The sequence below is a fragment of the Oncorhynchus mykiss genome, chromosome 6 (genome assembly GCF_013265735.2).
Source record: "Oncorhynchus mykiss isolate Arlee chromosome 6, USDA_OmykA_1.1, whole genome shotgun sequence".
NCBI lineage: Eukaryota > Metazoa > Chordata > Actinopteri > Salmoniformes > Salmonidae > Oncorhynchus > Oncorhynchus mykiss.
The window spans coordinates 50,648,077-50,662,473 of NC_048570.1; the positions used below are offsets into that span (position 1 = coordinate 50,648,077).

The window sequence follows — 14,397 nt, forward strand, 5'->3', positions numbered from 1 at the left end:
TTAGGTGCAATCAAAACATTTGATCCTCATTGAAAAGGAAAAGGTGCAATGCGCACAGAGTGAGCGAGCGTCTTTTCATTTTCAATAGATATTTATTACCTATTACTTTGTCTCTGTCTGAAAATTGTCCTCCTGAAAGGTAGCCTATATCCTATACAGTGGCGGAACTAGAGTTTTATACATGGGTTGTCCAGGGGGTGGCCAAGGCTACTTCAGGGGGTCCATAGACCATGACAGAAAATGTGTGTGTAACCCTGACCTGGCATCTCAGGAGCAGGACTGAATCCTATGATTGCTGATTAGAGGTAGAAGTGATAATTCACATAACCGGAGTTCTTCAATGTGACAAATAGTGTGGCCCAAAAGGGTTACTTCGCTAGAATTTTTTAACATACTATAAATAGTCAGCGTCACACACACACACACACACGAGTGAGACTTGGGTCCCTCTGTTTTCATGAATATATAATCTGGGTCTATAAGTATTGAACATCCAAAATTATTTCTCAAAATAAAGCTCTAGCACCAAGGAGATAAGATAGCATTTGTGTGTTACATAAATTGCATAGTTATTTACAAAAAAAATGTATTTACAAAAAAACACACTGCAATTTGACATACCAGGTATCAAGCAGAAACAGACCTGAAAAATACAAATAATTTTGGTTCCCATCATTTCAAACTTACAGTATCATATTTATGCTCATATAAATTGTGTTAACTAATAGCAAAGAAAAGTTTTGGAATTGGACTAATCAAGACCAAATTAAATCTGTGTGACATGATACCCTTTGGATTTATCATTTTAGAATGTCAGTGTACTAGTTAGTACACAGTGCAGGTTTTAATCATGACCAGAGGGACCGCCTAAGTGCCAAATTATTCTAGGCAGATTTAAAACAGCATAATTCTGCGGTTCTGGTGAGAACTGGCAAAATGTTTCACAAACTCATCCATGTTGAGGGAGTGTGCCCTCCTTGACTCAACACTGAGATTTCCGAGATGACTTAACCTGTCAGCAGAAATCTTACAAAGTCAAAATAGCTCATGGAAGACCTCTTTATAAGGTTCTAGAAACACAACAAAGTCAAGGAGAGTAGACGGTCTGTCCCTTCCACCTTTCTCTCTCCTATCAAGAAACAGCTTGGTTTGATGAACCTGATGTTTGAGGTCCTCTAAATCTGACTCAAAGGTCTGAGCAAAGGCAAACAGAGGCTCCTCATTCAAGCATGTTGTACTCGTTGGGTTGAGAGACTGGACCCCTTGCATTATCTCGCAATTCTTCTTTGAAAAATGCCTCTGCAGCTCAGCTGTGAGACTGTCAAGCACCTGATAAAAGAAAGCTCTTTGGAAGCTCTCACCATCCCTTTGGTCGCTATTTTTCTGTCCTACAGTGCTCATCATCCATGAGTTGTCCTTGTTTTAGGCTGTCTTTTACACACTGTTTGTACACTAATTTTGCAGTGCTCTGCAATCTCTTCAACCTCTTTCCATAGTTATCCAAAGTAACCCTCACTTCTGTTGTCCTGTAATGTGTCTGTAGGAGACCTACTAGACCCACAGCCCTTGCTAGGTCAAGAGAGCTTGTTTGGAGCATGTCAGAAAGACATTTGGCATCACAAAGCACTTTACAAAAGGTAACCAAAAGCCCTATGAAATGTAAATCTATATGAGAAAGAAGGCCCCACTGATCTATCACCACTATTTTCAAGTGTAATATCCTGTAGCACTCTCAAAATTGCTGGAAGCCTGTCCCTCAGATTACGGCATGCCATGTATCTGCATGCCCACCAATGTAAATCTTGCACTGTTTTTAATATGTGCAGACACACCATAATGCTTTCCGCTCATAGCCTAGCCCCACAAGATTATTTCTGTAGTCCAAGCGATGTTTTTCAAGGCAATCAATTATCATTTTTGTGAGACCTGCTGCATCTAAGCTTTCAGCTGACTGAAAGTGTAAAAAGATTTTGTGGATGGCCCTTGTTGTAATAGTACCTCACAACTAAAGACATTTGTTCTTTTTTCTTTAAATATTTGGTTTCATCTGCAATTACATTAAAAACATCACTTTCTTTTACTTCTCTTATTATTTCACTTTGTATCACCTCAGCTAAGCCCTCAAGAACTTCCTTCTGGATTTGGTGGCTTGTGTACTTAGAATTGCCACATGCATTCATCCTTTTCTCTGTGAGGGGGTCATGCTTTGCTATTTCTTCTATATTGTCAAAAAATGACCCTTGTTGTGAGAGTCATCAGACTCTCGATGAATTCTCTGCGCTATATTTTGAGTGGCAGTTAATAGGAGCACATCTGCAATTGTTTTAATGTAAGTAGAGTTTTCCTCCACTTTCTTTTCCCGGTCGTCATTTATGACATCTAACATTGATGAGTTGCTGTCAATAGCCCTTTTATGCTGATTCCAAGCATACATAGCATTGATATGATGCTCTGCCTTCGAATGGAGCTTAAACCCAGAATCGTTAAACAGAGCCTTTTTCCAGTTACAAAAACCTGACTGTAATGTGAAGGCAGATTTAGGTGTATTGTGTAGAGAAAAATGCCTACAGGCGAAACAATAAGTTGAATCTTGATTTACAGAATATTCAAGCCCTGAATTGTCCTTATAACAGGAGCTGTTGAAAGCCCTTTACCTAGTACCATGCTGAGTTCTGGGAAATGTTTTCAAACACGGCTGTACAGGACCCTCTTCTCTGGATCTTGAAATGTCTGAAATGCACGTTAAATAATGTGTCTTATGTCCATGGAAATGTCTAATTAAGGGATCCACAAGATTAGTGTTACGGTGAGTGAATGAGGACCCAAAAGCGAATTAACTTATACAGAGCTTCTTTAATAACCAAACATAGGTAGGCTCAGATAGACCGGCAGATTCCGACAGGACAGGACAAGGTTACAGCAAACATGACGATAGTCTGGTTCAGGCATGAAACACAACAAACAAGAATCCGACAAGGACAGGAACAAAAACAGAGAGAGATATAGGGACCTAATCAGAGGGAAAAAGGGAACAGGTGGGAAACGGGGTGAATGGGTAGTCAGAGGAGACAAGGAACAGCTGGGGGAAAGCGGGGGAGAAAAGGTAACCTAATACGACCAGCAGAGGGAGACAGGGTGAAAGGAAAGGACAGAAAGACACAACATGACAGTACCCCCCCACTCACCGAGCGCCTCCTGGCGCACTCGAGGAGGAAACCTGGCGGCAACGGAGGAAATCCTCGATCAGCGCACGGTCCAGCACGTCCCGAGAGGGAACCCAACTCCTCTCCTCAGGACCGTACCCCTCCCAATCTACGAGGTACTGGTGACCACGGCCCCGAGGACGCATGTCCAAAATCCTGCGGACCCTGTAGATGGGTGCGCCCTCGACAAGGATGGGGGGGGGGGGGGGGAAGACGAGCGGGGGCGCGAAGAACGGGCTTGATACAGGAGACATGGAAGACCGGGTGGACGCGACGAAGGTATCGCGGAAGAAGAAGTCGAACTGCGACAGGATTAATGACCCGAGAAATACGGAACGGACCAATGAACCGCGGGGTCAACTTGCGAGAAGCCGTCTTAAGGGGAAGGTTCTGAGTGGAGAGCCAAACTCTCTGACCGCGACAATATCTAGGACTCTTAGTTCTACGCTTATTAGCAGCCCTCACAGTCTGCGTCCTATAACGGCAAAGTGCAGACCTGACCCTCTTCCAGGTGCGCTCGCAACGTTGGACAAAAGCCTGAGCGGAGGGGACGCTGGACTCGGCGAACTGAGATGAGAACAGCGGAGGCTGGTACCCGAGGCTACTCTGAAAAGGAGATAGCCCGGTCGCAGACGAAGGAAGCGAGTTGTGGGCGTATTCTGCCCAGGGGAGCTGTTCTGACCAAGACGCAGGGTTGCGAAAAGAAAGACTGCGTAAGATGCGACCAATAGTCTGATTGGCCCGTTCTGCTTGACCGTTAGACTGGGGGTGAAAGCCGGAAGAGAGACTGACGGAAGCCCCAATCAAACGGCAAAACTCCCTCCAAAATTGAGACGTGAATTGCGGACCTCTGTCCGAAACGACGTCTGACGGAAGGCCATGAATTCTGAAAACATTCTCGATGATGATTTGTGCCGTCTCTTTAGCAGAAGGAAGCTTAGCAAGGGGAATGAAATGAGCCGCCTTAGAGAACCTATCGACAACCGTAAGAATAACAGTCTTCCCCGCTGACGAAGGCAGTCCGGTGACAAAATCTAAGGCGATGTGAGACCACGGTCGAGAGGGAATGGGAAGCGGCCTGAGACGGCCGGCAGGAGGGGAGTTACCGGACTTAGTCTGCGCGCAGACCGAACAAGCAGCCACGAAACGACGCGTGTCATGCTCCCGGGTGGGCCACCAAAAACGCTGGCGAATGGAAGCAAGCGTACCCCGAACGCCAGGGTGGCCGGCTAACTTGGCAGAGTGAGCCCACTGAAGAACGGCCAGACGAGTAGGAACGGGAACGAAAAGAAGGTTCCTAGGACAAGCGCGCGGCGACGGAGTGTGAGTGAGCGCTTGCTTTACCTGCCTCTCAATTCCCCAGACAGTCAACCCGACAACACGCCCCTCAGGGAGAATCCCCTCGGGGTCAGTGGAGGCTACTGAAGAACTGAAGAGACGAGATAAAGCATCAGGCTTGGTGTTCTTAGAGCCCGGACGATAAGAAATCACGAACTCGAAACGAGCGAAAAACAGCGCCCAACGCGCCTGACGCGCATTAAGTCGTTTGGCAGAACGGATGTACTCAAGGTTCCTATGGTCAGTCCAAACGACAAAAGGAACGGTCGCCCCCTCCAACCACTGTCGCCATTCGCCTAGGGCTAACCGGATGGCGAGCAGTTCGCGGTTTCCCACATCATAGTTACGTTCCGACGGCGACAGGCGATGAGAAAAATACGCGCATGGGTGGACCTTGTCGTCAGAGAGGGAGCGCTGAGAAAGAATGGCTCCCACGCCCACCTCTGACGCGTCAACCTCGACAACGAACTGTCTAGAGACGTCAGGTGTAACAAGGATAGGAGCGGATGTAAAACGATTCTTGAGGAGATCAAAAGCTCCCTGGGCGGAAACGGACCACTTAAAGCACGTCTTGACAGAAGTAAGGGCTGTGAGAGGAGCTGCCACCTGACCGAAATTACGGATGAAACGACGATAGAAGTTCGCGAAGCCGAGAAAGCGCTGCAGCTCGATGCGTGACTTAGGGGCGGGCCAATCAATGACAGCTTGGACCTTAGCGGGATCCATCTTAATGCCTTCAGCGGAAATAACAGAACCGAGAAATGTGACGGAGGAGGCATGAAAAGTGCACTTCTCAGCCTTCACAAAAAGACAATTCTCTAAAAGGCGCTGGAGGACACGTCGAACGTGCTGAACATGAATCTGGAGTGACGGTGAAAAAATCAGGATATCGTCAAGGTAAACGAAAACAAAGATGTTCAGCATGTCTCTCAGGACATCATTGACTAATGCCTGAAAGACAGCTGGAGCGTTAGCGAGGCCGAAAGGAAGAACCCGGTATTCAAAGTGCCCTAACGGAGTGTTAAACGCCGTCTTCCACTCGTCCCCCTCCCTGATGCGCACGAGATGGTAAGCGTTACGAAGGTCCAACTTAGTGAAAAACCTGGCTCCCTGCAGGATCTCGAAGGCTGAAGACATAAGAGGAAGCGGATAACGATTCTTCACTGTTATGTCATTCAGCCCTCGATAATCTATGCAGGGGCGCAGAGACCCGTCCTTCTTCTTGACAAAAAAAAAACCCCGCTCCGGCGGGAGAGGAGGAGGGGACTATGGTACCGGCGTCAAGAGCTACAGACAAATAATCCTCGAGAGCCTTACGTTCGGGAGCCGACAGAGAGTATAGTCTACCCCGGGGGGGAGTGGTTCCCGGAAGGAGATCAATACTACAATCATACGACCGGTGTGGAGGAAGAGAGGTGGCCCTGGACCGACTGAACACCGTGCGCAGATCGTGATATTCCTCCGGCACCCCTGTCAAATCACCAGGCTCCTCCTGTGAAGAAGAGACAGAGGAAACAGGAGGGATAGCAGACATTAAACATTTCACATGACAAGAGACGTTCCAGGAGAGGATAGAATTACTAGACCAATTAATGGAAGGATTATGACAAACTAGCCAGGGATGGCCCAAAACAACAGGTGTAAAAGGTGAACGAAAAATTAAAAAAGAAATGGTTTCGCTATGATTACCAGAAACAGTGAGGGTTAAAGGTAGCGTCTCACGCTGAATCCTGGGGAGAGGACTACCATCCAGGGCGAACAAGGCCGTGGACTCCCTTAACTGTCTGAGAGGAATGTCATGTTCCCGAGCCCAGGTCTCGTCCATAAAACAGCCCTCCGCCCCAGAGTCTATTAAGGCACTGCAGGAAGCTGACGAACCGGTCCAGCGTAGATGGACCGACAAGGTAGTGCAGGATCTTGAAGGAGAGACAGGAGTAGTAGCGCTCACCAGTAGCCCTCCGCTTACTGATGAGCTCTGGCTTTTACTGGACATGAAGTGACAAAATGACCAGCAGAACCGCAATAGAGACAGAGGCGGTTGGTGATTCTCCGTTCCCTCTCCTTAGTCGAGATGCGGATACCTCCCAGCTGCATAGGCTCAGCTCCCGAGCCGGCAGAGGAAGATGGTAGTGATGCGGAGAGGGGGGCGACGGAGAGCGCGAGCTCCTTTCCACGAGCTCGGTGACGAAGATCAACCCGTCGCTCAATGCGAATAGCGAGTTCAATCAAGGAATCCACGCTGGAAGGAACCTCCCGGGAGAGAATCTCATCCTTTACCTCTGTGCGGAGACCCTCCAGAAGACGAGCGAGCAAGGCCGGCTCGTTCCAGCCACTGGAGACAGCAAGAGTGCGAAACTCAATAGAGTAGTCTGTTATGGATCGATTGCCTTGACATAGGGAAGACAGGGCCCTGGAAGCCTCCTCCCCAAAAACAGATCGATCAAAAACCCGTATCATCTCCTCCTTAAAGTCCTGATACTGGTTAGTACACTCAGCCCTTGCCTCCCAGATTGCCGTGCCCCACTCACGAGCCCGTCCAGTAAGGAGAGATATGACGTAGGCGACACGAGCAGTGCTCCTGGCGTAAGTGTTGGGCTGGAGTGGAAAACACAATATCACACTGGGTGAGGAACGAGCGGCATTCAGTGGGCTCCCCAGAGTAACACGGCGGGTTATTGATTCTGGGCTCCGGAGATTCGAAAGCCCTGGAAGTGGCCGGTGGATCGAGGCGGAGATGGTGAACCTGTTCTGTGAGGTTGGAGACTTGGGTGGCCAGGGTCTCAACGGCATGTCGAGCAGCAGACAATTCCTGCTCGTGTCTGCCTAGCATCGCTCCCTGGATCCCGACGGCTGAGTGGAGAGGATCCGAAGTCGCTGGGTCCATTCTTGGTCGGATTCTTCTGTTACGGTGAGTGAATGAGGACCCAAAAGCGAATTAACTTAAACAGAGCTTCTTTAATAACCAAACATAGGTAGGCTCAGATAGACCGGCAGATTCCGACAGGACAGGACAAGGTTACAGCAAACATGACGATAGTCTGGTTCAGGCATGAAACACAACAAACAAGAATCCGACAAGGACAGGAACAAAAACAGAGAAAGATATAGGGACCTAATCAGAGGGAAAAAGGGAACAGGTGGGAAACGGGGTGAATGGGTAGTCAGAGGAGACAAGGAACAGCTGGGGGAAAGCGGGGGAGAAAAGGTAACCTAATACGACCAGCAGAGGGAGACAGGGTGAAAGGAAAGGACAGAAAGACACAACATGACAATACATGACAATTAGATACTAACAGCTGCTAAATAAAATGTGTAATTTAGAGGGAAGGGCTCGATGACATCTCCTGGCAGCTCTGGCTCACTATCTTGCTAAGAGCCAGAGGTCTCTGTGTCATCCCTTGATATATCTATTACATTAAAATAACACAAAAACCATTAGTGTATAATCAAAATAAAAATGCCACAGCCATCAAAGCAAGAGCACACATGAATCCAACCATTAGTGGTGGTAGACTGGGTCCTTGTGAAGTCTGACCACACTGACTCTGACTAGCCTCAGGTAGAGAGAGCTGCTCTGGGGTCCGGTGGTGATGCAAGGGCTGGGGTCCTTTTGCACCTGATCTACCTGTTTGTGCTTCTTTAAAAAGAAGTCTGATATCTATCCCTTCCTTTTCATGTTTAATTGACCCTATGCAAAAAAATAAGACAGTCTACGGTTACATCTAAGCATCCAATTACCCACATTTTAGTCCAATCTCAATCTTAATTACAAATCCCCATTATCACAACTGTACCTTAAAATCAGCTACCAGCCTAAGTTACTAGTTAGATCATGGCTAGCCCTACTCTGCAGTATAACTTAGCTAGCTATAACTTCTTACACCTTTACGATAGCAAACAGGCTATCTGCAAACTGTGGTAATCTTTTGAGTAACGTTAACAGATTGATAATAACAATTGTTCATTTTGAGTTCAAGCACCAAAATCTAACTGAGTTCATGGAATTTAAATAGCTGAATGTTAACTTGCTGAACACTGACAGCTGTAGCCTACTAGTTACCCCACATTAGCTAAACATTCATATACTGTAACTTACGACACTGCACTGTATATGCGTGTATAACTAGCACAGATGTAAACATAATGTTAGGCTAAATTGGGAGCCGGTCTCTCTTATCAAAGGTCTAACGTTAACTTACACAAAGACTCAACTTTCATAAAAGTTGTTCAGGAAACCTAAATCCGATGCTAAACCTTAAAACGTACTTCAAATATGATGCTTTCGCCAATCGCGAAAAGAGCCTGTGTAAATATTCTATCTTCTTCTGTATGTTCGTCGTATTCTTATTCTTCTGTATCTTGCAAACAACGTTAATATTCTCTCTTCCTTGTCTTCGAATTTGAAAACGTCAAAATAAATGCTTCTTTCAACAAGAGGTGAAACTAGATGTAAATCAGCATCAAACATCCAGTAGCAAATTACATTTTGAGGTGACACCCGGTGTGGCCAATCAGATGTCAGGGGGGTCCAGTGCCACCCCGGGCACCCCTCTGGCTCCGCCCCTGATCCTATATACAAAACATAGCTCAAGAGAAAGTGCAAGTGTCCACTCTTATCATTCTTGCTGATCTGTGTTCAGTAGCCATACGTGAGAGATCAGGTGCTCATGTGGTCTCAGCTAAATAGAGTAGGCGATAACCTATGCATGGCCGGAAAAGCAGTTATCGTCCCACTCCTAAAGGGTAGGCTATTAAACGTAGCTAAAGTGCAAGTATCTCCAACTTCGTCTAGCCTATCGGCTGATATAGCCCAGGAATACATGTAGCCTAATATAATGGGATACGGGAGCCATGTTCCCTCTAATATCTTTTGGCACTGAGAAAATGTCAGATCTGCTGAGAGCAAACGTAAACCTTGTTAAATGTCTGTGCACCTTCTAGCATGAGTTTACTGAGAACACCGAGGCTGTACCCGCTTTCATTTATTGTTTTAACAGTGACCAAGTAGGCTACTGTTGCTATTTGATCATAATGTAGGTCTACCAGAGTGGCTTACAGTTAAAAAACTACGGAAAAAAAGAATTGCATAACATGTTAACAAGGAAATAGCGGTTCTATCATTCAGCCTACAGTAATAGCCAATTTAGTGCTCAATGTAGGCCGACATTCCATGAGACTTTTGAAAAACACATGCAGGCCTTCACATGAACCTTATTTATCCACTTATCCTTCAGACAAGGAGGTGACTGGACATTTTGTTATGTTGTTTGATGCAAGAAACCACTTTACAAAATGAAAGGAATTAGTATTAGTATTCCCACTCCCCCATTGCTGACTATAAATGATCTACCACTGGGCTAATAACTCATTAACTAGGAATATGAACAAATGTGCACACATGACTACATGCAGCTCTCCCTTTGATCTCAAATCAAGCGCATAATAATCACAACTGCTCATGCTGTAAAACAGTCCAGTGGCACAAATCCATATATGGCAATGGCCTATTTGCATATATGCCTACTGCAGCTCTGATTGGTTATGGCGCACTTGTCTGTGTAGAGTATGGGTATGCGCTCTACCTGCAACAAAATCTCTTGCAAAGTTAGTTTTGGTATGTTTCATTGAATGTGGCTAATATTGAGCTAATTCGATGACAATTCCCACTGTAAAGGGAAACGTTGATAGCGACCCCTGTGGCGGGCCAGGTAGCTAATTTGGGAAAACTAAGTTAAGTTCAAGTTCTTGTGCTTCTCTGCAAGGATTGATTTTTCTTCTGTGCTGGCTTTCCATATCATAAGACCATTACCCTGATTGTACCATTCCAAACATGCTCTCTCTCAATATAGATGGAAGGTGGAATACAATTACGCAGGCTCCAATGCTAGTTGGATGTGCAAAACCCAGCTGTGAGATGCCCAGTGATGCAGAACTCACAAACAAGCTAAATGCCTTTCATTCTCGATTTGAGGAAAAACAACACTGAGTCTTGCATGAAAGCCTCTTTTGTTCCGGACGATTGTGTGATTTCGCTCTCCGTGGCTGATGTGAGTAAAACTTTTAAATAGGTTAACACCTGCAAGGCTGCAGATGGAATACCAGGGCCCGTTCTCAGAACATGCGCAGACCAGCTGGCAAGCGACTTCATGGACATTTTCAATCTCTCCCAGTCTATAATCCCAACATGTTTCATGCTGATCACCATTGTCCCTGTTCACAGGAACTCCAAGGTAACCTGCCTAAATGACTATCGTCCCATAGCAATCACATCTGTAATTATGAAGTGCTTTGAAAGGCTGGTCATAAAACACATCAACACCATCATGCCAGAAACACTGGACCCACTCCAATTCGCATACCGCACCAACAGATCCACAGATGATGCAATCTCAATTGCACTTCACCCTGCTTTCTCCCACCTGGAAAAGAGGGGATATAACTGTTTAAGAATGATGTTTGTAGACTACTCCTCTGCGTTCAACCACATACTTTTCTGATGACACGATTCAACTTGTCAGTGTGGTGCCAGGACAACAGCCTCTCGCTCAATATCAGTAAGACCAAAGAGCTAATTCTGAACTGCAGGAAAAAGAAAGAAGAGCACGCCCCCTTCCACATCAACAGAGCTGGAGTGGAGTGGGTTGAGAGATTGAAGTTCCTTGGTGTCCACATCACTAAGGACTTAACATGGTCCACACATAGCCGAACAGTTGTGAAGAGGGCACAATAGCGCCTCTTCCACCTCAGGAGTCTGAAAAGATTTGGCATGGGCCCTTGGATCCTCAAAAATGTATACATCTGCACCATCAAGAGCATCTTCACTGCATCACCGCTTGGTATGGCAAATGCACCGCCCTTCACCTCAAAGCACTACAGAGGGGGATGCAGACAGCCCAGTACATCACTTGGGCCGAGTTCCATGCCATCATGGACCTCTATATCAGGCCATGTCGGAGGAAGGCCTGAAAAATGATCAACAACTTCAGCCACCCAAGACATAGACTGTTCACTCTGCCTGACTCCAGGCTGTAATCGCTGCCAAAGGTGTGCTGTGGAAATTCTACACAGGGGATACTTGAAGTCAATCTTAAATGAATCATTCTATATTAACAGCAAGCTGGACAGGTCACAATTAAACTTAGATGCATATTGCATCGGTCTGAAGTGAGCTCCGCCGGGGCAGTCCCTTTTAGTTCTCTTATATACTGCTTACAAAGACAAGTTATATTTGCATGATTTAGCTTATTCCTTATTCATAATTAATTCATAATTAATTAACGTTTGGTTCATGCGTGTGACCGAGCAATACCTCATGAGGCTTCTTCTCACCAAGCTGAGACCTTGAAACTGAGATATCCGTTTCGTTTTCTGCCAAAATTGCAGATACTGATAGTGAGGATTCCTCCCAGGCACGTTCAATCAGTCACCTGCATGAACACAGAAATGGTTATTAGAAAAGCACCCCAAAACTTTTTCCATCACAGGTGCTTCAACAAAGTACTGAGTAAAGGGTCTGAATAGTTATACAACTGTGATATATCTGTTTTAGAATTTTTATAAATTAGATAACATTTCTAAAAAACTGTTTTTGCTTTGTCATTATAGGACATTGTGTGTAGATGAGGGGGGGAAACGATTTTATCCATTTTAGAATAAGGCTGTAACGTAACAAAATGTGGAAGAAGTCAAGGAGTCTGAATACTTTCCTACATAAGGGACCAGTATAACCCCATATCTTCCAGGTACAGACCAGTATAGCCCCCTACCCTCCAGGTATAGCCCCCTACCCTCCAGATATAGACCAGTATAGCCCCCTACCCTCCAGGTACAGACCAGTATAGCCCCATGCCCTCCAGGTACAGACCAGTATAGCCCCCTACCCTCAAGCAATACTTATATATGCCATTTGAACATGGTTAACTGACTTTTGGGTTCAGAAGCCAACTTCCTTTGATCATATATGGCAAATGGAAAAAACATAGGCCTTATGGACAAACTCACATAAAATAAGACAAATCTATATACATACGCTTCCTACATATGTATAATTGACAACAAAAAAAATAGATTTTTGAAGATTTCACCCTTGAGTCCTGACTTTCTGATTATTTCCCATATAGAATCTTATAGTGGAGCGCACTCGCCCCCTTTGTGATTTTTTGTATATTTCACCCGGCATTTGACATATTCCACTTGCAATATGTTTTTGACCAATTGCCACCCAATTGAGTGGTATTTGCTATTGTGTATATGGATCGTCCACTGCCAATAAGTAGCCATTCATTTTTGTCCATTTTATGGAGGTCTTCCCTTTCCGAATGCACTGTATATACACTCACTCACACACATTACACTGACACTCTCACACAAACCCACACACATTCACATACACTACATACGCACACACACATAACACACATGCATACCCATGCCATACACATGCATGCATGCATGCATGCATGCGCGCACACACACACACACACACACACACACTTTCACAATCATATGCTGCTCTTTATTTTACTCATATTATTATCTATCCTGATGCCTAGTTATTTTACCTTGTCTTCATGTACATATCCACCTCAAATACCTTATTATTATCTATCCTGATGCCTAGTCACTTTACCCAACCTTTATGTACATATTTACCTCAAATACCTAGTATTCTGCACAGTGATATGGCACTGGTACTCCCTGTATACAGCTTCATTTTTGTTCCTCTTGTGTTAGTTACTATTAGACTTTTTTCTTATCTTATTTTCCCTCACAATAAATTGGGGAGGGGACTGTTTATCTGTCTCCGTCCATTAGTATGTTAGTTTGTTAGTACATGCATCACATGTGATATCTCCGTTAGCACAGGCACCGATTTTGATTCAACTAGGGTGAATGCTGCATTTTGCAATAGTAATGCGGCATTTACAAAATGACACTGATTGGCCAGATGGAGGCGCTATAACGAGGCGCTATGATGAGTGATTGAAGATGCAAACTTTTAAATGTCATGCCCCTCACCCCACTTAGCCTAAAGTCATGAAATTCAGTACATCGGTCTCTATTCTCATGCATTTACTGATGATGTTTACTGTTGTTTTTTTAAAACTCTACTTTGTTGGGAAAGGCTTGTAAGCAAGCATTTTCCGTTAAAGTCTACACATGCTGTATTCTGAATAATACAATTAGATTTTTATTTGTCTCTTTCTCTCTCTTTACATGATGTGTATACATGTGCACACAGGGAGAGTGAACATGCATTGGTCCAGGCTGTTTGATTCAGGTCTGCCTTTTTAAAAACCTACCCTCGAGCTAGTAGGAGATGGCACCTGCTCAGTTCCAGGTGAATTTCAGCTATCAAAACATAAGTGGAAAATATAGAGAGGGGCCTGTACTCCCTACTCCAATAAAAACCTTCACACCACTAATTCTACTAGTAGTAAGTACATTTCAAGCTGACAGAAATATAGTAACAGTACATGACTATCATTTATACAAAGCAAATAATTCAAGGTATAGAGGAGTTATCCCTCTTAGATTCACATGGTACTTTTAGAGGGGAGTGTGGATTTCATAATTCATAAAATCCGACATGTTTTGATTGGACCAATTTTACCATTTGAAAATATTACATTTGCATGTCAAGCAGTGAACAAACAGGGGCTCCAGGTTTCCCAGCAGCAGGTTCGGAGGTGTACACAGTGAGAAGTGGATGTGCTGCCTTTTGTTAACAGTTTACAAGACTCTCCTCCTGGTACGCTGGCACAACAGGCACCTGTTGACAGAGCCCATTGGACAAAGATGAAATGTAAACAGGCCTGCTGAAAAGGTTGCTCCACAGTTTGAAAAGGGTCCATTT

At 45.0% G+C, this 14,397-nt stretch overlaps 1 protein-coding gene across 1 annotated transcript in view; it reads right to left on the bottom strand.

Annotated features, from left to right (window-relative positions):
• The window catches only part of LOC110526116 (dickkopf-related protein 4), a 30,993-nt gene that overhangs the window by 10,965 nt on the left and 5,631 nt on the right, over positions 1-14,397 (bottom strand). Inside the window, exon 2 of the transcript XR_005052153.1 lies at positions 11,851-11,968. The gene's annotated coding sequence lies outside the window, so the exon portion shown is untranslated. The remainder of the gene's footprint in view (positions 1-11,850; positions 11,969-14,397) is intronic.